The 26,894-nt window shown below is 41.0% G+C and overlaps 1 protein-coding gene across 8 annotated transcripts in view; it reads right to left on the reverse strand.

Annotated features, from left to right (window-relative positions):
* The window catches only part of LOC103175802 (LIM domain-binding protein 2), a 261,273-nt gene that overhangs the window by 148,312 nt on the left and 86,067 nt on the right, over window positions 1-26,894 (reverse strand). The gene's annotated exons all lie outside the window — the stretch shown is intronic.

A 26,894-nucleotide genomic window follows, 5' to 3' on the forward strand; every position in this document is an offset into this window, starting at 1 on the left:
ATGAATCATGAATAAACAGTTAAACTATGTTTCAGTAGTTTTTTGTATTGCGTTGCTGATAACACATGCTGATGTACTGACATGTGTTAACTCCTTGTGTTACATACTTGAAGTAGTCATTGCCAAGGGGAGCCTCCCTGAATGCCCCCCCCCACCAACTCCCCTTTTCCCGCTGAGAAGGTCATATGGCCACAAGGGGGCTTGACCTTCTGTTTACATGTGAGTGCACATATTACAAAAAGAACAATGACATACTGAGACGCTGGCTCCAATTACTTCTTGAATCAGGTTATACCAGTCAACTTTACTGTGCAACACAGAATGGGAGAATGCACGTTTGAACAGATACAAGGGTTCAAGTCCCCGAGTGGTAAAACAAATAATTCATGCGTATTATGTCATTTTAATAGGGATGCAATAGAACTTGACTGACCGGACACATTTCTTTAAGTGAGAGCTGTTTTCCTGCAGACAGTTTACTTCAGCAATATATCTTCAGTAGAACACTCCAATGTATTTTTGAGAACTCTTGAATGCACTGCGTTTATAGCTTTTTCTCCACAATTGCTTATCCCAATTACAAACAATTTTATCCTAATACAGGAGACTCCAATCAAGGTAACTGAGTATAGGTCTCTCCTTTTGTCAGTTTCTTTATGAGAGAAGTTAATTATTTTTGATGCTTGCCTGACTTCTTTGCTCTTGTTTAAAATGCACAGCAATGTGAGTTCCAGAATTGCTTTCATACAAAAAAGACAAAGTTTTAAGATATGGCTGTGGTTGTGCTTCTCCTTCAACCTGTGAAGCGACTGCACAAAATCACAATGGATTATTTGCTTTAAGAATCTCTTTGGTTTGTGCATGGGGAGTGATATTGATGATACTTTGATGAGTTCCAAGTACTGATTTTTTTTTAATTGCCCGATATTTGAGAGATGCAGAAGGGAATCCCTCCTCTTCCAAACTACCCTGCCCTCCCCCCCCCCCCCCCCCCCACACACACACACACAACAGCTCCAGGGAGAGAAAGCGCAATCCAGTTATTTTGTGTCAGTCTGACACATTCAGAAACCCATCACCATGTTTAAGAGTATCCAAATCAGACAAAGTTCTGCCTATATAAACCACTTACACATCATGTAGCTTGCGTTTGGAGTGGAATGCACACTCTCCCCTTGGAGTATTAGGCACAAGTTGGCAAGAGGTAAGGCTTGGGGATTACTGAGTGTACATTGATGCACTGCTGGATTTTAACCAGCTAAAGCCTCATAGCTTGCTATTCTGGCAAGCTTCCCACTGCTTGTCCAGCTAGGACCAACTGACCTGTTAGGCTTTGGGCTTGCAGGATTAATGGTAGCTGAGAGGGAAGAATCCTTGTGCCCAGTGACTTGTCTGCCCCTCCAATTTTCCTGGTGAGCCAGGCTGTCTGCACTTAGGAACGGGACTTCTGAGACCACCACAGAGGGCTGACTTAATTCCGATGTTCTGGTGCCAAGCACATTGCCTTGGAGCCAGCTCAACTCCAAGAAGACCCCGCTTACCTCCCCCTCACCCAGATAAATAGTCACATGTAATAGCTTAGCATTGCAGTGGATTCACTTTACATTCTCTTACAAGGTTTAGCTGAACGCATCAATTTCCATTTACATTGTCAGCCAGACTATATGTCTCACAAGTGGATAGTATGAAAGATCACCTTTTCAGTTGTTGCAGTACATGTCCTGAGGTCTAACAATTAACCCTTTGAGCAAATAAATATTATCAGATCAACTGTAGTCTCCTGCTTTATCACCAATGAACTTCAGGAGGCAGAAAGCATTACTTGCCAAACAGATTTGCCAGCTAAAAATAATTGTTTATTTGTCAGATGCAATACGATTTGTAAAAAAAGTATCAGGCTAATACTAAATAAGCACAAAGACAAACATTTACAAGTAACTGAAGAGATGAATTCATTCATGACACATTTCCTTGTTACAGTTCTTTCTCCCACAAAATATACAGCCAAATTTACTTTACAGTATATTCTGTGAAGCGCTTTGAAATGCCTCGAAGATGTGATAAGGCGCTATATCAAATACAAGGTTTATTATTATTATGTAGTGGATTGTAACCTAAGTTCTTTTTCATATAAAGTTATTTTTGAATTTGCAGTGTCTGCCTATACACTGAATTTGCAATGCAAATTCAAGAAAGCTCAGTCCAGACTTGTAGTGCTACTTGATAACAGATGTATCAGTGATTTCAATCACATTGGGAAACTGTGAGCTTTCAGTCACAGTCTTGTTACTTAAAAGTGATACGGCACAGAAACAAGTCATTCAGCTCAACCCATCCATACCTATGTTTATACTCCACACAAACTCTCCAACCCCTCCAATTCCCTGTCTTATACCCCTCTATTCGCTTCTCTCTCATTTATGCTTCAGATTTAAGAAACATATACAGGAAATAATGAGAATATTCTGTTTAAGCTGTACAACCCTTCAATCAGAGTTCTCTCTTTGAAGGTGACCCTTTAGCAAATTTAATTTGGATAAAATAATATTTAACTGTGTCTGCCTATACACTGAATACTGTCCTCTGCAATAAGACTCTCAATTCTTCTTTTGTACATTTGTGTTATTTGCCATACACTGTGATCCTGGAAGCCCAGCACCACCTTTCCATTTGCAGACATTATCTGTGCCCTTCCAAGGAGGGTGGTTGCGAGCCCTGCTTCACATATGTGAATGCATGATGTTACTACACTTTAAACACAGTGACTACATTTTACAGTAAATCCTGAATGGGGCTATATCAAACGCAAGGGTTTATTTATTTTGGGCCCACTGACAAAGTGAGATACGAACACAAGGATAAGAAGGATCCACAAGTGTAAAGAGTACCCAATTTCAGCTCCAGGGGGAACGTAGCTAGATTGCTCCACATTGCCACCTTACAGTGAGTCTTCAACACTACCTGTTTCATACTAGGTTGCATTATATTGCAGATCTGATATAATGTTTTTTGATCATTCTCAAAGGGTCTCACATCACCAAATGTTGGAAGCACTCCATAAGCCAATTATCCATCTGGTGCTTGGAGACAGGCCAGCCCAATGTCTTGTCCCCATAGGGGACTGTAAGACATTTTGAAACTGTTTTATTCACAGAGGAACAATGTGGCTTGCTGTCAACAACATATTGAAATCCAGATTCCTTTCCAGATTTAATGAAGTCAGACAAAAAACAGAAATATTTTTCTATTCTTACATAATTCTAAAAGCATACTAAGTGGAATCCAAATGTCCTTATTATGTTGGCAAGCAATGAAACGTTGAATACCAGTATATGCAACTCACTGATTTTCTCAGCAGACACCCATTCCATTCATTTAAGCAGTTCAATTTATATACAATTCAAGTTATATACAGTATTTGGATGTTTTTTTTCCCATCCATTTATGAAGATTAGGGTGACAAAACTGAAGAATTAATAATTTTATCAGCATTGAGCAATCGAGGTCAGATTTGGAGTAGCAAAATAAATCTCCCTTTTCTTTGCCCCCAAACAACTGTCATAATCCCAACCTTAGAATAACTGTCCCCACTTGCAATTGTGTGATTTTCCCCAGTTTCCATACTGGCCATCATTATGACTTCTCTGAATGAAGTTACTGAATGAGCTTTTTTTTGGTTTGCAGGGTATCTGACATAGGCAGAAACTCATCACCATGCTTAATAACAATAATAACTTGCATTTATATAATGCTGCTCACACAGGGTAGCGTCCCACAGCGCTGAAGAGATTCCAAACCAAATCCCACATATGCATGGTTTCAGTTTGCTTGGCATTGAGTAAACATACTCTCTCTCTGGAGGAATGCATCATGCTTTACCTATCACAGAGAATTTAAGTACAATTTACAAGACCGAAGGCTTTGGCACCCCAGAGGAATCACCGGGATACTGCTATTGTTTAACCAGCTAAAACCATACAGCTTGCCTTTGGAAACATTGGCAAGCTTCCCACTGCTTGTTCAGCTTCCCGCTGCTTGACTAGTTGGGATCACACTACTTGTTAAGACTTTGCAGGTTAACAGGAGATGTTGGCAAGAATTCTAGTCTCTAATGACTGCTCCTTCAAGTCCCGCTAACATGTCAGGCTGGCTGGTCCGTCATCACTGGTGTTATTTAGTACTACAGACCCACCTGGCTCAGGAATTGGACTACCAATACTGCTACAGAGAATCAACCTGGTCTGATATTCGATTACCAGGCAACAACAACAAATTACATTTGTACAGTGCCTTTCATGTCAGGAGGACGTCCCAAGGCACTGTACAGTCAGGGATTTGGACCCGAGCAGAGACATGGGATCAGGAAGGATGGAGCAGGGGTAGGAGGGTGCCTGAAGAAGCAGTCAAAGAGGAGGATGGGGGACTTGGAGCAGGCTGGAGCCTGCTGAGCGGAGGGAGCGGACAGGTCAATATGGTGTCAGCAGGTCACAGAGCAAAGTCGTGGAGGGCTTTGAAGGCAAGGCATATCACTTTGGAATCAGCTCAACGTCAAGATACCACACTTACCTCCCCTCTAAGGGGATTTCTAATTTAATGCTGATTTTTTTTAACAGTTTTTTTGCTATAGGACACGTCCACTATTAACTGGGTTAGTACTGCACATATTCATTTTAGGTAATGCCCCCATGGAGATGTGCAAATCCCCCTCCTCAAGGGAGGTTTGCTGTCAGGGGACACACAAGAAGTTTCTCAGAATTTGATCTGTTACCAGTAAAAGGTGCATGTTTAGAGTCGAATCTTGACTGGCCCAGCTGGCTGGTAGTTGGAAATACTGGCAAGTGGTATTTCTAGTGTTTATGTATATCAAAAAGAGCAGTGGACCTAATCCCTGGGGGACACCAGTCTGAAGAACAACCATTCACCACTACCCTCTGCTTTCTGTCTCCCACCAATTTTGTATCCATGATACCACAGTCCCTTTATACATAAATTACTTGGATATAGAGAGCAACATTTTCAAGTTTGCAGATGACACAAAACTTGGGAACGTAGTAAACAGTGAGGACAATGGTAGCAGACTGCAGGAGGACACAGACAGACTGGTGAAATGGGCAGACACATGGCAGATGAAGTTTAATGCAGAGAAGTATGAAGTGATAGATTTAAGGAGGCAGAATGAGGAGAGGCAATATACACTAAATGGTACAGTTTTAAAGGGGGTTCAGGAGCAGAGACCTGGGAGTTCACAGGACAAGTTGATAGAGCTGTTAAAAAAGCACATGGAATCCTGGCTTTATAGATAGAGGTTAGAGTACAAAAGTAAGAAAGTTCTGCTAAACCTTTATAACCTACCAGTTAGGCCTCAGCTGGAGTACTGTGTCCAATTCTGGGCACCACCCTTTAGGAAGGATATGAAGAGAGAACAGAGGAGATTTACCAGAATGGTATCAGGGAAGAGGGACTTCAGTTATGTGGAGAGACTAGAGAAGCTGGGATTGTTCTCCTTGGAGCAGAGAAGGTTAAGGAGAGATTTAATAGAGGTGTTCAAAATTATAAGGAGTTTTGATAGAAAGGGAGAAACTGTTTCACTGGCAGGTGGGTCAGTAATTAGGGCACATAGATTTAAGATCATTGGCAAAAGAACCAGAGGCGAAATGAGGAGACATGTTTTTTTTACAAAGAGAGTCTGGAATGCATTGTCTGAAAGACAGATTCAATAGCAACTTTCAAAAGGGAATTGGATAGGTACTTGAAAAGGAAAAAATTGCAAGGATATGTGAAAAGAGCGGGGGAGTGGGACTGATTGGGTAGCTCTTCCAAAGAGCTGTCACAGACATGATAGGCCGAATAGTCTTCTTCTGTGCAGTAATATTCTATGATTCTATCTATGATCTTATTCCCTGTGCAATACTGAGGCTAAGCTTGGACATTGCACAGATCTTAAGATGGGGCCTAATTCTGTGAGCAGTCACATGGTCCACCAAGTCAACCAAGCTGATATTGAGCACCATGAGCAATGACAGCAAGACCTGAATCTCTAATGGGGAATGTATGGTGATCCCGAGGGTCTTTTGTGCACCATGAATAAGCCATGTGTAAACATAGCTGTATTTGTTGTTCCCCCCCCGGCTCAGATTCAGGCTCCGCCACCGTTAAGCATTCCGAGACGCTATCCTGTGTGGAGGGCCCTATATAAGTGCAAGTTTTTGTTGTTGTTGTATTATGTGTCACAGATTGGTAAAGGGGACATTACAAGTCCCCTTAATTACATAATTGATATTTAATTACTTTTTTAAAATTAACAACCAATCATTTTCATTCAATGTTAATTAAATAGTTAAATACATCTGGAATTCCCTCGTTGCCTAAGTGGTGCAGGTTACAGCTGTTTTTACATAAGGTTTACACGCTTAATAGACCCCATTATGAGGATGATCAAAAAGAAGTAATTGGCGTAACCTGGAGAAACATTTGGCAATTCCATTTACTCTCAGAGGCACTGAGGCACTTGACGTACTTGGAGAGGCAGGGCAAAAGTTGCAGAGCCTCAGACTACTGTCAAACCTGTTGCATGTGCCAAGAAAGCTGTGAATAATGGCTCTTATTGACCTTCACACTCCATGTTGAACTTGTCAATTCAAACATGGAATATCGCAACTGTCAGCTTGGCTCAGTTGGTTCCAATCTCACCTCTAGGTCAGAAGGTTGTGGGTTTCAGCCCTATACAAGGACTTGAACTCATCGTCTTGGCTGATTCTCTAATACACTAATGGGAGAGTGTTTGAGGTCCTGCCTGCTTCTTTTGGTAGTTCAAATGAACATAATAATCATCTCACTGATACTTGTAAAGGTTGCTGGCGTGGATTGCTCCCATTTGATGTAGCGCCTTTCACATCAGAAGGACGTCTCAAAGTACTTTACAGTATATCCTATAAAAAACATGTTAAATGCAAGGATTATTATTACTTTAAATGTTTGTTGCCTAATGCAGTTTACTGTCCTTAAGAAAAGGGAAGCTCTTGAAGAATCTATCGACTTCCTTCCGAAGTGGCCATATTGGCTGTTACCCGGCAGTATGTTTGGGAAAAGAAAAACTGGAGAACTGGTGCAACTACTCCGTAAGACATACAGGTAAGTCTTTACTATGTTGAGGAATACGAGTAGGAACTGCCACTAAACTATTTTATTTGTTTTCTAAATGTACTGTACATTCAGTAAACAAATAAAACGCTTGCAGTATTTCTTACTCATGTTCTTCAGCATAAAAATGCTTAATGAAAGGCACACAACAACAAATTACATTTGCAGAGCGTCTTTCACTTTGAGAGGAAGTCCTAAGGCGCTGGACAGTCAGGGATTTGTACCCGAGCAGGAGGTTGGGATCAGGAAGAGTGGAGGGGAGGGGTAACGGGATGATCGAAGACGCGGTCGAAGTGGAAGTAGTCGAAGTGTTTCCTGTCTTGGTCAGCCACTGAGAAGTGTGTTTCCAGCACCCCATTCTATTTTCTCTCTCCCCTTACACACACACCTCTCTTCAGGGAGGTGACTTTAGCGAGTGCCTTGCTGAGCATTGTGTCACCACTTTGGTTTGTATGTGAAGTTAAGAAGCTTAAAGACCAGTTTTAGCTGTGCTAAAGAGCTAAGGTAACCCACTGCTGTGCATGTGACTCAAGCATCACAATCCCCAGCACATTGCAAGTATTAGCAGCAATTCCGCAACCATTAACAACACTAGCAGGAGATGTGATATACCTACATACAAGGTGATAAACTAACAGAATACTTTAGTACTCCTGGCAATATTTTAGTATTTAATCTTTGCTACATACATTGCAGTTCTCTCTCTTTTGACACACAATTGTTCAGCACAAACAGAAAGATTATGATTTTACAAGATCGGAAGACTGAATTGCTAAATAAACCATATGCAAGGTCAATTCAAGTCACATTATAACAAATGAAACTGTAAAATGTTTCCCGATATGAGACAATGGGCATGATTCTCTGGTCATCAGTAAAGTAAGCAAATGTGAGTTTATTCAAAAAACAATCACAAACTTGCTCTGCCAAGGTTGTATCATTTGCTGACTAGCAGAGAATATGATGTATGTGTCAGTCAGGCTGGGTACATTTATTAATGATCAGAAAACAACAACCAGTTGCTAGGTTAGGCATACCGCATAAAGCTGGCATTGCAATATGGCAGTATGATTTTTATTTCTACAATGCTGATACCACATTTGTGTTCCAAAATACTGTCTTTTCTTCCCCACATCCAAGCCACAACCCGCTCTGCCTTCCCTCACCTCTGTAACATCACCCGATCTCACCCCTCAGGCCACTGAAACTCTTGTTCATACCTTCATCACCTCCAGGCTCGACTATGCAAACGTCCTGCTTGTCGGCCTTCCCAACTCCTCCCTCCACAAGCAGCAGATAATCCAGAATTCTGCAGCCCGTGTCCTCTCCGGCACCAAACTGCGTGACCCCATATCTCCCACTCTCGCCCGACTCCATTGGCTCCCTATCCTTCAGAGGATCCAGGTCAAGTTCCTGGTCCTCACCTACAAAGCCCTCCATGGCCTCGCCCCACCCTATCTCTGCGACCTTCCTAAACCCCTACCAACCCGCCAACTCCCTCTGCTCAGCCGGCTCTGGCCTGCTCCACGTCCCCCGCCCCACCCGCCCCACCATTGGCGAGAAAGCCTTCAGCCACTCTGCCCCCAACCTCTGGAATTCCATCCCCCAATCACTCTGCCTCGCCCCCTCCTTAGCCTCCTTCAAGTCTCGCCTCAAGACCCTCCTCTTCGACCATGCCATCAGCCACCCCCCTTCCCCTCCCCTCCCTTCCGCCCCTGACCCCAGCTCGAGTCTGAAATGCTGTACGCTGTCCAGTGCCTTGGGACGTCCTCCCGATGTGAAAGGAGCTATGCAAATGTAATCTTCTTGTTTTTTAGCACACAGACTAAGTAATGGGGAGGGTGGAATAATCAATCTTTGGTCTCATACTGGTCACACACCTTCTCCTTATAACTGATTTAGATAGTGTCAGAGTCCCATGGTAGGCAATGACTGCTTTGAATAATGTTGATTATGTACATTTTCATTGGACCTGTAAACATGAACCACATTATTCTGTTCTAAACAAACATTAAGAACTATTCTGAAAAGGCACCACTGATGAATAGTTGTATATTCAACAACCACATTAAAGACACGAGTACTGTCCTTGTCTGACAATAACATGACCAATTAAAAAAATGTTTGCTGCAAATCCTGAGTCAGGGAAAAGAAAGTGGTGATTTACTGGAGAGGGTTCCCATAGGATTACCTCAAAGGTGGTTAACTCGTATCTTATTTCCTGCAGGCACCTGAGAGTTCATAAGAAACCTAGGATAAAACATGCTTTAGTAGTCTGTCCTCCAAATATCTGGTGCCTAAAAAAATTATAAATCGTGTGAAAATTGCATTTAATACTGGTACTAATTGTTACATCAATAAAAATTCCTTCTTTCCAACAACTAAACATATGAACTGGTCTGCATGTGTGATACCTCTCTCCTTCCCCGCACCTGATTCCATCACAGTGGTTGGGCCCGAAGCAAACCAGCAATACAGGACTGCCGTCCTGTTGCTCGCCATGTTAGACCGCTGGTTTGCAAGATATCAGCTTTATTCTTGAGTTACATCGGTATCCCTCTAACCAGTCATCCAATGCTTTGACCAGCGAGCAATTGCTCAGTGATTTCGGGAGGAGGGAAGGGGAAATCGTCTTGGACCAGTCAATGTCTTTTGTTATTGTGAAATTTTCAACTATGGGTCGATTAATAATAATAATCCTTGCATTTGATATAGCGCTTTTCACGTCTTCTAGATGTCTCAAAGTGCTTCACAGAATATGCTGTAAAGTGAATTGACTGTATATTACACCCTGTGTTAATTATCATATCATGGATATCACTTACCCCCACACAAATAAAATCAATATATTCGCAAAATTCCGTGAAATATCCAGCAAGAGTTGAATTTATTTTTGATTTACAGTATTACCACATTACCAATTACCAACAAGCTACACTGAGTTTTGAGATCCTCACTGATTTTACCAACAATAGATTCACTACATTTTAAAGTGTACCCTGTGAAGCTCTCTTGAGTTACATCAATTATGTGATCAGGCGCCTTATCGAATGCAAGGATTATCATTTCATAACCACGCTGATACATAATAATAATAATCCTTGCATTTGATATAGCGCTTTTCACGTCGGGAGGACGTCCCAAAGCACTTCACAGAACACACTGTAAAGTGAATTGACTGTATATTTGTGAGCGAACGCAGCAGCCAATTGCGCACAGCAATGTCCCACAAACAGTCGTAGATTGAAAATGACCAATTTATTATTGTTTTTGTTTTTGGAGGGATTATTATTAGGCGTGTGGAGTAAGGAAACTTGCCCAAGGTTTCGCCCTCTGCCTGGAATTGAACTCAGGTCTCTCGCTTGCAAAGCGAGTGCTCTAACCACTGAGCTACAGGACTCCACAAATCAAATGATAAATAGCATTTGAGGATGTTACATGGTACATGGTAACATCCTCAAATGCTATTTATCATTTGATTAACATGATGGATACCACTGATTCAAAACATGTGAACAGCAATTCTATTTGCTCCAAGGTGATCCATTTTAAAGTATTCATCAGCAATTAGGACACGGGAGGTGATTAGGAGGGATGAGTGCTCATGTTGAGTATGAACTCGCTGATCAAAGCATCGGATGACTGCTTAGAGGGTTACCAATGTAACTCAGGAATACTCAACGTGAGCCCCCATCTACGTTGTTCTATGTATATTAACTAAGTTAGGACAGGCAACAAAAAGCCTTGATTTGTAACACCTCAACAGCTTTAACACTGGCAAAACATATCTGTACCATTTAGCAAATTATTTGTAGAAAACATCTAGCTGACATGCACATCAAGGTTTAAGCAAGATTTTAACCAAAGTAAACTAGGGATAAAGCAATTTGGCCATTCTGATCAGTGGCTGAAGAGGAGGGTACTGTAAACACACAATGCACATTAGTTTCAATAAGCTGTAGTTATGAACTCATTACAATAAAGCAAGCTCACTTCCTCTGATTCTTCAACAGAAAACACTTGCTAATGTAAAGGCCATCAACAAAAATGCACATTAGGCATTAATAAGGGGTTGTGAAGAGGATCCGGAGATTCAAAGCCTGTTCAGCCCACTCACATTGTCAGCTTCACCATTTCCATTTGTTCCACATTTGCTACGCCTTGACATTAAACTCACTGCTCTCAGCCACTGTTCCTGCTCTGCACCAACTCTAAATAATGTTGTCTTAGTAAAATGAGGTCCTGGTCACAATGATGTGCCACAATTACATGGCCACAATTGTAGCATTTTTTGAGAATGTTTTTTTCACTTCTTTTTCAACCTCCTCGGGCAATGCACTTTGACCTATGCAAGCAGTCAATATTGTGCCAGGGCTTTGCCAACTCTGCTTCTGTTTAGCTGTCAGGTCAGGGAACTGCATGAAGGTTTGATTTTAAGTGATATTCATGGAACATTTGTAGGTTTTTCTTTGCCATTCCAGGAATTTCCTGTCTACAGTAGCTTCCAATTAGAAGCAATGTCTTTTTAAAATGTGCAGGAGGGATGAGAGTCTAGATTGTGGCTAATAAAGAAACCTTTGACAGATTTAATAGAAACAGCAGTTAGGTGCATTCACATACCAGGCAGGAGGAAGTCATAAGTGTGTTAACTCTTAGACTCCCAACAGAGATTCTGCGGACCAACCATTTTCAGTTCATACAAATTGATACTGATGGGAACGTTCATATGACAGTAAGAAAGTTTGTCATTAGGAAAGGCTTTCTTGCTGTATTAACCATGAGTCACTAAAATAAATACAAAAATATAGTTGTTAAAAATATTTTGTACCCAGCATTCACCCCGTCATCTCTATTTTTTCCTGCTGTTTTCTTGGCTTTCTTCCCTATTTACAGAGAGCCTGTCCTCTGTGCTGTCTATTATATGATCTTAGACACTGAAACCTAGTTCGTTGTGCAAGGAGATCAGCATCGCAAGAAAAACATAAGCTTAGACCTAAGTCATTAGTGTCAGCCTTGCTGAGATAGTAGCACTCTTACATCTGAGACAGAAGGTTGTAGATTCAAGCTTGATAGTCTATCTAGCTTTACATTCCAATACAATATTGGGAGTGGCACTGAATTGTCATGGGTGCTGTTCTTTGGATGAGACATTAAAGTGAGGTTTCAGATGGATGGCACTATTCGGAAAAAGGAGTTTCTCCCAGTGTCTTGATCAACCAAAAAAAACACACCACATCAAACACAAGGATTATTATTATTTTAATAATAATAATCCTTGCATTTGATACAGCACTTTTCACGTCTTCCAGACGTCTCAAAGCGCTTCACAGAATATACTGTAAAGTGAATTGACTGTATATTTGTGGGCAAAACGCAGCAGCCAATTGCGCACAGCAGTGTCCCATAAACAGTCGTAGATTGAAGTGACCAATTTATTATTGTTTTTTTTTCTTGAGGGATTATTATCAGGCGTGTGGAGTAAGGAAACTTCCCTAAGGTTTCGTCCCATCAGGAATCGAATCCAGGTCTCTCGCTTGCAGGGTGAGTTCTCTAACCACTGAGCTACAGGACTTCATTTTATTGAGAGCAATAAACAGCTCCACAGTCCAGGAATCAAGCAGGCCTTAGAACACACCATTTGCTGGGGAAGGGAGGAAGAAGAATCCATTGCACAAATTATTTGGAAGAGATAAAAGGATCTTTGAACTCAGAAAATATGAAGAGTTCCTTTCATTTCCCAGAGAACTGAGGCAATCTTGAGTAATACTTGAAAGATTTCTCAAAAATAAAATACAGTAATTAGAAATTCAACAAGGCCCATGGGCATGAATCAGGCTCTCAACAGTCAAGCTCAGAAGACAGAAGGTGAATAGACCGTTTAGATTTAACCACCTTATATTGAGACTGCATAATATGGGGAATAGATATTTCAACATTAAGTCTGACTGATGAGCCGAGGAGACCGGTCAAACATTAACTTGGATTACAGCAGACTGAAGGCAGCCTCCCCAGCTAGACCTGCATTAGCTCCCTCCAATGATAAAAAAAATGTTTTGGATGTGGTATTTATCATCCTGGAATGGTGAAGCGACAAGTGGCTCTAGTCGGATATCAACCCAGGACCTTTATGTTCCACGGCCAATTCTAAATCAACTGAGATAGTCTTTAAGTCCAGTTTTGGCAATTGAAACAGTTATCTGAACCCAGAGATTAGATTGCAGCTTTGAAATTATTCTGCACTATTGTTGATAGCATCTACTGCTCCACTTCTTACATAACATATACTGTATTCTGTTTTGAGTGAGTTTTGACGTTGGCAGTAGCTGTGGGGGTGAAGCATTGCTGCCAAAAAACTCCACTGCACCAAACATTATCTGGGCTTGATCCTGCTCACTTGATTACAAATTATTTTGCTTATTAATGATTTGCTATCACTTGTGATTATCACATGGACTCAAGCTTAGAAGAGGGAAGGGTGAAGAGGCATCTTAGATTTAATTACTCTGCACAGACAGTAGTGAAGTTGTGGAACCCGCTACACAGCGAGGTGGTGTAGGCAGATTCTGACAGCAAATTTAAGTGGGAAATCAATAGCTATTTCGCAATAAAATCAATTGAACAACAACAAAAGGATTCCATTTATAGAGCGCCTTTCACGTCGGGAGGACGTTCCAAGGCGCTGGACAGTTGGGTCAGGACCCGAGGAGGGGGGAAATGGTCAGGGTGAGGGGAGGAAAGGGAGAGAGCGAGGAGGGGGTAGAGAGTCGAGAGTGGAGCTGAAGGCACGGTCAAAGAGAAAGGTCTTGAGACCGGCCTTGAAGGAGGAAAGGGAGGAGGCGGCGAAGGCACTGGGGGATGGAGTTCCAGAGCCTGGGGGCTGAGAGGCTGAAGCCCCGGCCACCGATGGTAGGGCGGTTGGGGCGGGGGATGTGGAGTAGACCGGAGCCAGAGGAACGGAGGGTACGGGCAGGTAAGTAGGGGGATAGTAGGTCGGAGAGGTAGGAGGGAGCAAGGCCGTGAATGGCCTTGGAGGTGAGGACGAGGATCTTGAAGTGTACAAGAGATTGAGTGGTGCATATTTTGTTTACATTAGGTCCAGTTGGATTGACACAATAGTCTATTCCATTGCTGTATGCTCTCCTATTCTCAGAATCCAAATACCTGATTTGAACACTCGAGTTGATCCAAAACAACATGGCTAAGAATTAAATCTGGGACTACCTTTCAGAACACTATGCACTAACCATCATGCTTAACCACTGAACCATTAAGATAATGTGTTTGAATGGACTGGAATCTCATCTCAACTCTGAAAAATGGAGGCACTCTCTCGCACAAAAATATCTGAGGAGGTTTTTTTATAAATAAATGATCCTGAAATATTATGAGTTTTCAGAAGAATATCCTGTCAATACTAATTCAATACTAGGAAAAATGATGGAAAAAAGTAATAAGAGGAAAATAATGGATAAGACGCAACAACCTAAATGGACCCCCTCATTTTCATTCACTGGTTGAAACAACAGCTGGAATTTCTATAGCACCCTTCAGTTAGAATAATGTCTCAGAGCGCTCTGTGCCTTCATTTTGGAAGGTTGAGAAGGGATTTGTAGGTGATGGTGAGGATATTGCCATGTGTATTTGTAGGGGAATGCAGCAGGACATTTTGCACACACCAATGTCCCACAAACAGCCATGAAACAAACGATCAATTTTACTTGGGTGATTGTTGGCCAGGACACCAGAAGAAACTCTTTCGATTAGTGCCACGCGATCTTTATAGTCCACCTGACCAGTTGAACACCTTGTCTGAAGGATCCAACAATGCAGTGCACCCTCAGCACTGCAATAGAGTGTCAGCTTGTCCTGTTCCAAGTCCCGACATGGGGCTTGAACCCATAACTTTCTGACTCAGAGGCAAAAATGCTACCAACTGAGCCAGGCTGACACACAAGACGCCAGACCACAAGATACAAAATCAAGAGGCGGACTGCACGAGAAGCAGAGGTCGCTCCCAAAAATACAAAAAAAAATGGAAAATTTTAGCAATACAAAATAGTTGAAATGCTACAGTACATCGGAGCCAGTGTAAAAGATAAAGAAAATCTGCAGAAATGCCAATTAAACATTCCTGAGAAACTGAAACAAAAATCTCACTGGGTTTGTGCAATCCTGTGGCATTAAAGTGTACAAATGATAAGTTCATGTAGAGTTCACATTCTAAGAATGTAAGATGACTTTTGCATTTTCACAGATGAGTCCCCACATCTAACACCAAACTGATACAGACAGCAAACTGCAACCAGTTATAGATATTGACATGTCTCACCATGAATAAAGCGTAGCACCCAAGCTCCCAGCATACAGAGAGGAGAGGGTGCTGCCGAGTGACCGGATCACTCATGCCTGGATCCTCCATGTGGCCTTCTCTGGGATTTGAAAAGCAAGCTTGCGAATCGCATGCAAAATACAAAACATATTACCCTGACAGGCAGGGGCAGTTCCATCTAATTTCCCACCAAATACTAGAAAGTGCCATTGCCCGGTTCCATGTCACTGTGCATGAGAGCACGGGAATGGGATTAATTTGACCATCTTTTTCAAAGAGCCAGCACGGACATGATGAGCTGAATGGCCTCCTTCTGTGCTGTATAATTCTATGATTCTATGAACATTTCTTCACTCAGCAATGCCTGCCCCAGAAGGCCATACAGGCAGAACTAATTCAATGTTTAGAAGGGAAATAGATATTTGGGAATTACGGTCTTAAAAGAGCAGGGACAAAAAGAGGTTAAATGGGATTAGGAATATCTGCTATCATATAATAAAATGATGGAAAAGGATCAATGGGCCAAATGGCCTCCTCCTGTGACTATGTTCCCTAGTTACAGTGATAAACTACTGTCGCAACACCTTTTTATTTTATATTAGCTATCAGTCTTCTCTTCCTTTTATTACCTGTTGTCCTTTCAACCTAAAATTTCACCTAATCACTTATTCTGCATTTATCTACACTTTTGATCCTTGATGGTTTCCCACACTTTGGATCTCAGCACTTCACATATTTCAGCAATGGATCTCAGCTCTAAATATAGAAAATAGCATGTAGCAAACATGGACTCAAATAATTTAGTAAAAATTATGGATTCAAGCCCCAGGTCTTGTTTAGGCTGACATTCCACTGCAGTACTGGAAAAGCACTTCATAGTTGAAGGTGGTGTCTTTTGGTGGTGATAAACCAAGATCCAGTCTACCTGGCTTCAGGCGGATAACACAGATCCCATGACATTATAACATAATAATAATCCTTGCATTTAATATAGCGCTTTTTCACGACTTCTCGACGTCTCAAAGCGCTTCACAGAATAGACTGCAAAGTGAATTGACCATATATTTGTGGGCGAAACGCGGCAGCCAATTGCGCACAGAAGTGTCCCACAGTCTGAATTGAAAATTACCAATTTATTATTGCTTTGTTTTTTGGAGGGATTATTATCCTCCAGAATAGAACATTCCTCGCATAACTGTGGGACTCTCTTGCGCATAGATTGTTTACCACATTTGCCCATAAAAAAGTCACTATACAGTTATTACTGTGAATAGCTTTGAAATCTTTCAAAATTATTGCCACTATAAAAATGTTTATCTGTCTATGTGGATTTAGCTAGTTAAACTCCAGGAGTACCCGCGCTTCACCCACAAAATATACAGTCAAGTTGCTTTACAGTATATTCTGTGAAGCACTTTGAGACATCTCAAAGATGTGATAAGGGGCTATATCAAATGCAAGGATTGTTACTATTATCCCATCGCACACCATGGAGTCCCCAAGCCTTGGCTCTTGCCAACCTGCGCCTAATACTTTCCAGAATTAGGTAAGCAGGATGTGTCCCTCCAGGGAGAGAGTGCGCATTCCATTCCGACAATCTATCTCTGGGATTTCCATGTGTTGGTGGGATGTATGGAATTTTCAGTCTGGTTTGGATACTCTTGAGCATTTTGATGGGTTTTCGCATGTGTCAGACACCCAGCTGACCAAAAAAAAATCTTTCTCTTTCTCTATTTATCTATTTCTCTCTTTATCTCTCTGTCTCAGGACTTTGTAATGAAATGATGAGCTGCACAAGCAATGTGCACATATGGTTCTCATTTCCGAAAAGCTTTGTGACTGTTCACTGAGCAACACAGATCTTTAAGGTCAATGGTGTTTGTACACTGCTTTGTTTTCCATGTGTTTGGAGGAAAGAACTGAAGCATTTTTTCCATACTACGAAACTGCCAACGACAAGTAATTCCTCTTTTTGACTGTGCGGACAACAAATGTATAAGTAGGCACTGACAACTTATATTTTGATCTGAACAGGAGAAATCTCTCCTTACATGTGTCCAACACAGGATGACGAGAAAGACGTGAAGCTACCCTCTTATCTAAAAAAAATCATAATTTCTTTAAGACATAGTATCACAACTTTTTGGTCACCCTGTACAAACTGAGATATGGATATAGAACACGAAGGGTGAATTAACCCAGGGCATTAATGACATACTTTAAATTATTGTTAATGTACTGTTTCAATCAATTGTTACTGAGAGATAGGTCTTTTGTAGCTTAACAACATCATTTTTTGTTTAAAAAATACAGCAGATCCTGAATTATCCCCGCTCCGATTATTCGCCACGCTCTGCTTGCTTCTTCGACTCTGCTCCCATCGTGGCTCACTTCCCTGGTGCTTTGCTCACCTCCCCCACTGCTCCAGGCTCCTGCTCATATCTGAATATAACGGTGTAAAGATTTTCAGTGTTATATGTCATCTGATTTCATTTTCTGAACATTTTTGAAGCAATGTATTATTGTATTATTGCCGACTTAGAATTGAATTTTTTCAAGTAAGATTTTCCTGCAGAGCAAAACATTCTTGATGGGATATGAAACAACATAACATTCATGGAATTCTACAACCGACCCTTCAATCATTAATAAAATAAGTCCGGGAGAGAGCGCACATTCCATTTCAAACATGTGTAAGCAACATGCATGTAACTTCCAGTTTGGCATGCATACTCTTCAGCATGATGATGAGTTTCTGCATGTGTCAGACGCCCGGCTGATCAAAAAAAACATTGCTTTTAAAAATGTAGTATTTCAAGTGAAATGAAAGCTGCAAGCCTCAAGTTATATATTATAACCATGATTGTACAGTAAACTCAAATAAACCTCATCTTTATAAATCGTATAATCACCTAAGTCGTACATGCACCCGAGCCCCATTCAGTTTCCTATCAAAACCACTCAGATTTCTTTGCACTACTCGTATTAAGCACCTCCTAACTCGTAAGACCACTTCCTTACCCTCCATTACTCCCACACTTACCGGCTGCATTGAATCGCGGGTAATTGCATCCTGACTGGTCAATGCATGTGCAGAAGAATTTAATTTCCCCCAATGCAACGCGATTACAACGCTTGCCAGTAAGTGTGTATGCGGCGACGGTCAAAATGCATTGAATCGTAGGAAATGTGATCTTGACCCGTACCACATTCACACTTACCGGCTGCATTAAATTACGCATGCACAGTGTAGATTATTGATTTAATTGGATTTTGCACAATTTATAGTTTGCTTGCAACAGACTTCACACAAGTCATATTAAATGTTATGGTACCGACTGATTATGTGAGTTTTATTGTGTTACATAGATCTACATAGAATGTACAACATGGAATCAGGCCATTCAACCCAATATAAAGACCGGTTTCTGCCGGTCTTTATATTCTGCATAGTTTCGCTCACAAAATATACAGTCAATTTACTTTACAGTATATTCTGTGAAGTGCTTTGAGACGTCTCGAAGACGTGATAAGGCACTATATCAAATGCAAGGATCATTATTATGAGACTTCATCCATTCCTTACTTTTCCCACACCCTTTTTTCTATTCCTTTCTCTCTCATGTGTATACCCAGCTTCCTCTCAAATGCATCCAGACTACCCTATTCAACTACCACATTCATCAGTTCAGTAAATTCACCTCGATTAACTGCTAATCTGATTACAGCTGTTATAGCAGGTAATCAAAGACCCACTTAAAATTTTAATGAGCTCCTGTAAAAACAAAATGACAACCCTTCCTATGTGATAGACTTGGGTACCAAAACAATACACCTCTGCCCTCATTGCCCCTTACAATGATTTTGGATCTGTTTCACCAAAAAGAGCAATACTCTGTTCTGCAACAATAACAACAGTAAAATTACATTCATATTGCGTCCTTCATGTGGAAGGATATCCCAGAGCGCTGGTCAGTTAAGGATTTGCACCCGAGCTGGGGGTTGGAATCAATAGGGGTGAGAGAATGGCTGAAAGCACAGTCAAAGAAGAAAGTCTTGAGACAAGCCTTGAAGGAGGCAAGAGAGGGGGGGCGAGGCTTAGGATTCTGGGATGGAGGTCCAGAGGGTGGGAGCAGAAAGGCAGATGGCCCGATTGCCAATGGTGCGGCGGGCAGAGTTGAGGACATGAAGCAGGCCAGTGACTGCCAAGCAAAGGAAATTGACAGGTTGGTATGGCCTTAATAGATCGCAGAGCAGGAAGGGCTTTGAAGGCAAGGACGAAGATTTTAAACTCAATCCTCTGAGGGATGGGGAGCCAATGGAACCGGGCGAGAATGGAGATTGTCGGTTCACAGAAGTTAGGACAGGAGAGGACATTTCTGAATAATTTGCATCTTGTGGAGGGAAGAGTTGGGGATACCGGTGAGCAGGGAGTTAGCATATGTTGTTTAGTCACGGATCAACTTTGAAAACAGGACAATTTCTTTCTGCCTCTTCAACTCTCGCTGAACTTTTCAAAGTATGGAATATTGCCTCATTCTGCTCGACTTGAACTACAGTTATGTGTGATCACGCACCTCTAGGGATGAAACTAAATCAAATGATATATAATTGAACTTCATAATAGATGCCAGTTATTTTGGCTTCAGAAATTAACATCAGAATTACATGTTTAGCTGTACTTATAGTGTCCAGCATAGTAATCCTGCTGCAAAATGCCATTTCTACCACTTCCCTAACCTCTGAAAATCCCTCCTTGCTCATTATGCTCCAAGATACTATCCCATGTGAAGGGTGTGATATAAATTCAAGTTATTGTTATGATCATAAAATCCCCATTTATATATTGCAAGCCAGGTAGCATTAACTGAATGATAAAAGGTGATAATGTTATTCACTGATAGAATTTGATCTATAGCACAGAAACAGCCCTGGTCAAAGTGACAAATGACATTCTGTCCATCTGCAACCGGGGCTCCCTCTGCCTCCTCGTTCTCTCTGCTACCTTCAACACCATTGAGAACTCTATCCTCATCTACCACCTCTCCTCTCACTTCAACCTTCATAGTTCTGTCCTTAAACAGTTAAGATTGTATCTCTCACACCGCCTCCACTTCATCTCCACAAACAGCTTCTCCTCTATGCCCCCAGACTGTCTTGTGCGGCATTCCTCAGGTATCTGTCCTTGGTTCCCTCCTCTTCAGTATTTATATGCTCCCTCTTGGTGACATCATCCGCAGACATGGGGTCAACTTACACATGTATGTGGATGACACCCAACTGTACCTCTCTGCCTCCACCCTTGACTACAGTACCACTGTCAGCACAGCAGTGGTCCTAAAGTCAAGGGTGGAGAGCTAATCTTCTTCAGTTGAACGTGAACAAGACCGAGGCTGTCCTGATTGGCTCCTGTCAGCGCCTCCTCACCTCAGGCATTGACAGCATCACCATCTGTGGATGCAAATTCCACCTCACTGAGCTAATCCGGAACATTGGCGTCTTGTTTGACCCGCAATTATCCTTTCTACCCCACATGCGTGCCATGACCCGCTCTGCCTTCCCCCACCTCCGCAACATTGCCCGGCTCTGCCACTGCCTCACACTGCAAGCCGCTGAGACCGTCATACACGCATTCATAACATCCAGGCTTGACTATGCAAACTCCTTGCTTGTCGGCCTCCCCAATTCCTCTCTCATCCAGAACTCTGCAGCCAGTGTCTTCTCCCCCACCAGGCTCCGCGAACCTATCACCCCCAACCCCATCGATCAAGAACACTTTGCTCTGCAGAAAAATCTTATTTGAGAAATGCAATTCTAAATGACAAATAATACATTGCTATATAGTTGCACAAATAAAATTAAATGCAATATTAAGATAATAATTAGGTTTAATGTGAAGTTAACCAGTTTTTGGTTTAGCTTCACAGGAAACGGCAACTTCGCTGAGCTCTTTGGGGTTGGGGGGGGGGAGAGAGTGTGGTGAGTGGTGGCTGCTGTATAGAATCACATACCAATGTAGCTTAGCGATTGCAACCTTCAACTTAACTAGAGGCATCCTGCAAGTGTACACACTGTTTAAAACCTTCCTCTTCGCCCTTGCCATTCATGGATTACAGGGCAATCCTGTTACAGTGCAGTCATCTGTGTCCAAAAATTCAGAGACTGCTTAATGTACATTGTGAAAAAAATGTCAACTCCCAGGTGGTCAGGTCACCTTTGGGGTCACTTCCTGCATGCTGTGCGCACACCTGCAATGTGCAGGAAGCGCCCCAGACAAATTCAACCAATCGAGGAGGGTACTGGGGTGACAATATTTTTTCACAGCACTTTGCCATTTCATTCACATTGGAATTTCAGAATTTTGCATGTTTGAATTCCAATATTAGTTTGATCATAAATCTCAATGAAATTTGTTATCTGAAATGGATAAAAGAAAGTAAAATGCAAAACTTTTGGGGCTTTATCATGTGCCAATCACTAGTACTGTACTATCATTCCTTTTTTATGCATTAAAATGAAATCCCATCTCACGATATGTCACCAAAGGATCATTCACATTTGTGATCAGTATTGCGATAGACCCTGGTGAAAAACAACTAGCTATTAATAATCTGATAAAATACCTGGCTACTCTGCCTCTCTCATTGTAAAATATCAATCAAATCAATCAAATTGAGATGAGTTACAATCGTGCAATTACGCTCACATATAAAAGAAAATTCATCAAAAATATTTTGTGGAAAAATTTGAATATTGCCTTGAGCTCATAGTCTTAGTTTACACTCTAGTGCAGTGTTTGAGAAGCAGGAGATTATCGAAGGTAGATCAGATGAGTCACTAAACCAAGGTATTGTCTTCCTGTTTTAATAAAAATGCTACTAGCACTACTAATAATGATGCTTGTATTTGTATAACACCTTAGTATGCCGTTGAGATATCTCAAAGTGCTTCACAGGATATACCGTAAAGTGGATTGACTGTATTTTTGTGGACAAATTATGTGAATGTTAAAAATCCTAGGACAATATATGAAAAGAGAAGGGAGTTTCGATAGTATTCTGGCCAACAATCTCTTCCACATGAGTTAGTCATTTATCTCATGGCTGTTTGTAAGACCCTGCTATTCATAAATGGCTTCTAGACTTCCCAACAAAAATAGTCACTACATTTGATAGTATGTAATTGTGAAGTGTTTTTGAGATAGTTCAGCATGATCAGATAATATAAAGCCTTAAAATTGACATCCTTTAGCCATTACTCTCATTAACAACTCTACTGTGGATATTAACTTAAATTGTATAACTAATGCCTATTAAACGATATTATCATGATTGTAGTATCTTTGATCTATCTGGCTCTCTGAATGCACTTCGAGTCTGTGTGCTCCTTGCTGTAATTAGTTTAAAGATAATCATCTTTAAACTTTTAGTGCATGAAGTTCAGACCTTTCTCTGATTCCAAAAAACGCACAGGGTTGAAGTTGTCGTATGATTCCTGAGCCCACCTTGTCCACGGTATTCAACTGTTCAATTAATGTGAGGGTTAAATCATTCATTGGCTTTGGGATTGTTCATTAATATCTTGGCCAAATTATAATCTTGAACACAGGACCAGCTATTCTGTTAGTAGTTAAATGTATCATCTTTGATCTTTAGGGATACGATGGAAACATTTCATTCTAAAAACACTGCAATGTGTTAATTAAGCAACCTTAATTAGTTAGAACATTGACTGATCCCGTGGTGTGGTGTACTGAAGACAGAGCTCCACCCCCTTAACATTCTCAATGGTCACATCCGAGACCTGATGGCTGTCTGGCCTGTTTCTGCATTGTAATATTCTACGGTTCCAAGACAGGGCTCTTTTCAGCCTCAATTTTTTTTTAAGCGCGAGTTGAGCCTGCAAACCAGTACTCCAATCCATGGGCAGGCTTGTCCGATGATCGCTGAAAGTGGTTTGCAAACATTGAGAACCACTGTGACAGAGCCAGGGGAGTAGATCGGTCCATACCTGTGGAGCAGTGAATGTCTTCAATTACTGACACACTGACAACCTTTATTAACAATGTGATAATGATCACTAGTGATAATTAATACTATGAGCGCCAACATTTCTGCTCCTACATTCCTAATTACATTTTGAGAGGAATGGGCATTTTGCCATGTTGTATATCAGATGCCAAAGAATGGTGGGATGTGAATTCAATCTCCTATACTGACCTAAGACTCATCCCAGTGGATAGGCTCCAACGAAGCTAAGTATATCTCTCAGGAAGAGAGGAAGAATTTGAAGCCAGTCCCATCACTGCACCTCTGAGTTCAAGAGCAATAAAGGGTAAGGGCCTTTTCAGCAGGCTGCCCATGCATCTTCTCACTGCAACAGCAGCAAACACTGTAGGTGATGGAGGGAGAAAGCACGTAGAAAAATGTCAAGAGCATATTCACATATTGAAATTGTAACGCACTGGTATTTAGCACAGATTGTTTTGGGCAAAGAAGACCCTTCTGCCCACATGATCTAATCTTTCTGGAACACACACCCTACCATGCTCCATCACAGTGGAAAGCTGTTTTTGAAATGGATCCAGTGTCCTGACCTCAACCATTCTTCCTGGTAACCTGTTCCAGTTGTCAATTACCCTCCGGGTAAAGAAATATCTCCTAATGTCTGTCCTGAAATTGCCCTTTGCATCCTTAAACCCGTGTCCTCTTGTTCTACTGTTTTGACCTATCCAAAAGTATTGTTCTGGGTTCACTTTCTCAATTCCATTTAAAATCTTAAATATCTCTATGAGGTCCCCTTTGAGAAATCGCCTTTCTTCAACAAGAAGCAGACAGTTGTCACCTTCTGAAATACTGGAGTGATAAGAAGACAGAACACCCTTTAATTTTCATATACTTTAGTTTATTTAAAGCAAATTAAAAAGCCTAAGGCATGATCTGAATATGCAGCAACTGCAAAAAGTGAAAAAATATTCTCACTGTTGGTTTAGGCTCAACTGAGTGAGGCATCTTCCTTACATTTTACCATCTCCATGGTACAGCTCTGCCCAGGGGCTTAATAAAGCAGCCTTTTGCACTGCACAGCATCTCATTTGAAGCAGCTTGCCCTGAATACTGTGATATCTTGAAAGGATGGTATCACAATTCACTGACATTTTTAAGGAACTTCAGACCTAAAGCGAAGGATTTAAAAAAATTAAATCTGCAATTTTCTGCTCTGTGGGTGTTGCATCTGTGGGTGTTGTAAATAAAATACACTTTTGTGCCATTTTAAAAATATTCCTCACAGCCTAAACACAGTTTCTCCCGTATGGTGCTAAATCGTTGGATGTTACATTGCAAAAACTTCAATCATAAAAATCATGTCAGTTCGATTTCTAGTAGATTATGAAGAATAAAAAAGTTGTTACATTTTAATGATAACAAATATTGCCGCAACACTCTTTATTACACATGGAGGTCTCTTTTGCAATATTCACAAATTGGACTTGCTGTGTTAATTGCAACTTCCGGTGGGCGAATAGCAGATCGTCAAAATCGCATCTGGTAAATCCTAAATCAGCAAAGAAAGAAAGACCAGTGCTTTGGTTGCACGCCTTTGTTGATCTGGGATATTCAATTTACTGTCATCGATTCATGATCAGATATTTACAAACAGTCACAATTAGTCATATAGAATTACACAGAATGTTACAGCACGGAAACTAGTTCATGCCGATGTTTATACTTCATATAAGCCTGCACCCCTTGTAATCCCATCTCCCTTATCTCTCTATTCCCTTCTCCCTTAGGTATACATTAAGTTTCCTCTTAAGTACTTTGATGATACACATTTATTGTGACTTTGAGTCAACAGCCTTGTTTTATCCTTTACTGCTTAATTTTATGAATATTGCAAATTAGATCCCATGGTGCTACAAAACAATAGCTGCCGTACTCAGTAATATTATAACACATAAATACATGAACAATCCACAGAGCTTTCCGTGATATCTCAAATTAGATGCTACAAATTATAAACTGAAAACCAGAGGAGCATAATGCGGAAATAAGGTAGAAATCTCAAACTGCAAGTCTCCTAGGCACTGCTTGGATTGTCCGTCACATCAACTAAAAACTGCAGGTAACCTTTAATCAATGCATTTTACAAATGCATCACTGTCAATTATATATCTTATTTATTCAATGGAAATACCATAACTACCAAATGAAGAACCATGAGGGTTTTTTTGTAAAGGAACACTAAAGGTTAAGCTATGTGCTGCTAGCCTTAACTAGTCTCCCATTGCTACTTCTGTATAGCGTGCCGAGCTCTTGAATAATTTATACCCATCTACTGTACTGAGGAAGGTTCAAGGTCTGTGCAGTACTGTTGTTATTTTTCAACCTAAATGGATTATCATGGTTGCATTTGGTGCATCTCCAATCTGGTCTACTGACGCACACATCATAAATTCAGTAGTTTACAGCAAATTACAGTTAGAGCCATTTGTTTTTTTTTAAACAAATGAAATGTGTGTCTGTCGTTTCTTTTAGAAAAGTATTAATATTCAAGGGAATGTTTCCACAGCAACTCTAGTTTCTCATAAGGGTTTTACACAGCACAGACACTGATGGGTTAAACCTGCACCTGCGCAGCTGACTGTAAGAATGGAAACCTTACTAACCATCTGCGAGATGGTGCCTTGCCTAGTAAACACACTCTCAATCAACAGCCCATCCAACAGGGCGCTGTCATTTCTGAGGCTGATGGAGCTAAATTGAAGGAAACTATTCACAAGCAGTTGGTTGTGTCTTGCTTTCTTTCTTTCAAATAAAAAATACTTCTTTCAAATACAACAATGGTAACAAAGAGAAAAAGTGCATCGCAGGATTCATATAAAATATTGTTGAGAATTAAGGTTCCATAAACACAGATTCTTCTTCATTTCAGAGTTTTCAAATAATGTTACACAACCAAAGGAATGTTCTATTACTCATAAACCACAGCTGGTAAATGTCACCACCCCCTGAATCCCAAGATAAAAACAAAACAAAAGGGAACCAAGTCTGAACGCAAGAACACAAAATATTGTCTGGGACATAAAAGACAAAAGCAGAAATGGTAACGTTAACCATTGACCCCAAGCTTGCAATACCAATAGACCAAAGTATGAGGAGTACACACAGCAGAACTTGGGAATGCAAAGCCAATTTGTGGTGAAATTATTTCCAAAAACATTTCCAGACATTCCAGTGCAATTGTGCTTTTTGTATCCAGTAACTTAGAATCATAGAATCTTACGAGGGAAGGCCATTACAAAGGAGGCCATTCAGCCCATCGTGCCTTTGCCAGCTCATTGGAAGAGCTATCCAACTAGTCCCACATAGAATCATAGAACTTATATACTTCTGGAGGTTATGTAATTTAGAGATTTCCACTT

This window comes from Callorhinchus milii, unplaced genomic scaffold (genome assembly GCF_018977255.1).
Source record: "Callorhinchus milii isolate IMCB2004 unplaced genomic scaffold, IMCB_Cmil_1.0 Scaffold1, whole genome shotgun sequence".
NCBI lineage: Eukaryota > Metazoa > Chordata > Chondrichthyes > Chimaeriformes > Callorhinchidae > Callorhinchus > Callorhinchus milii.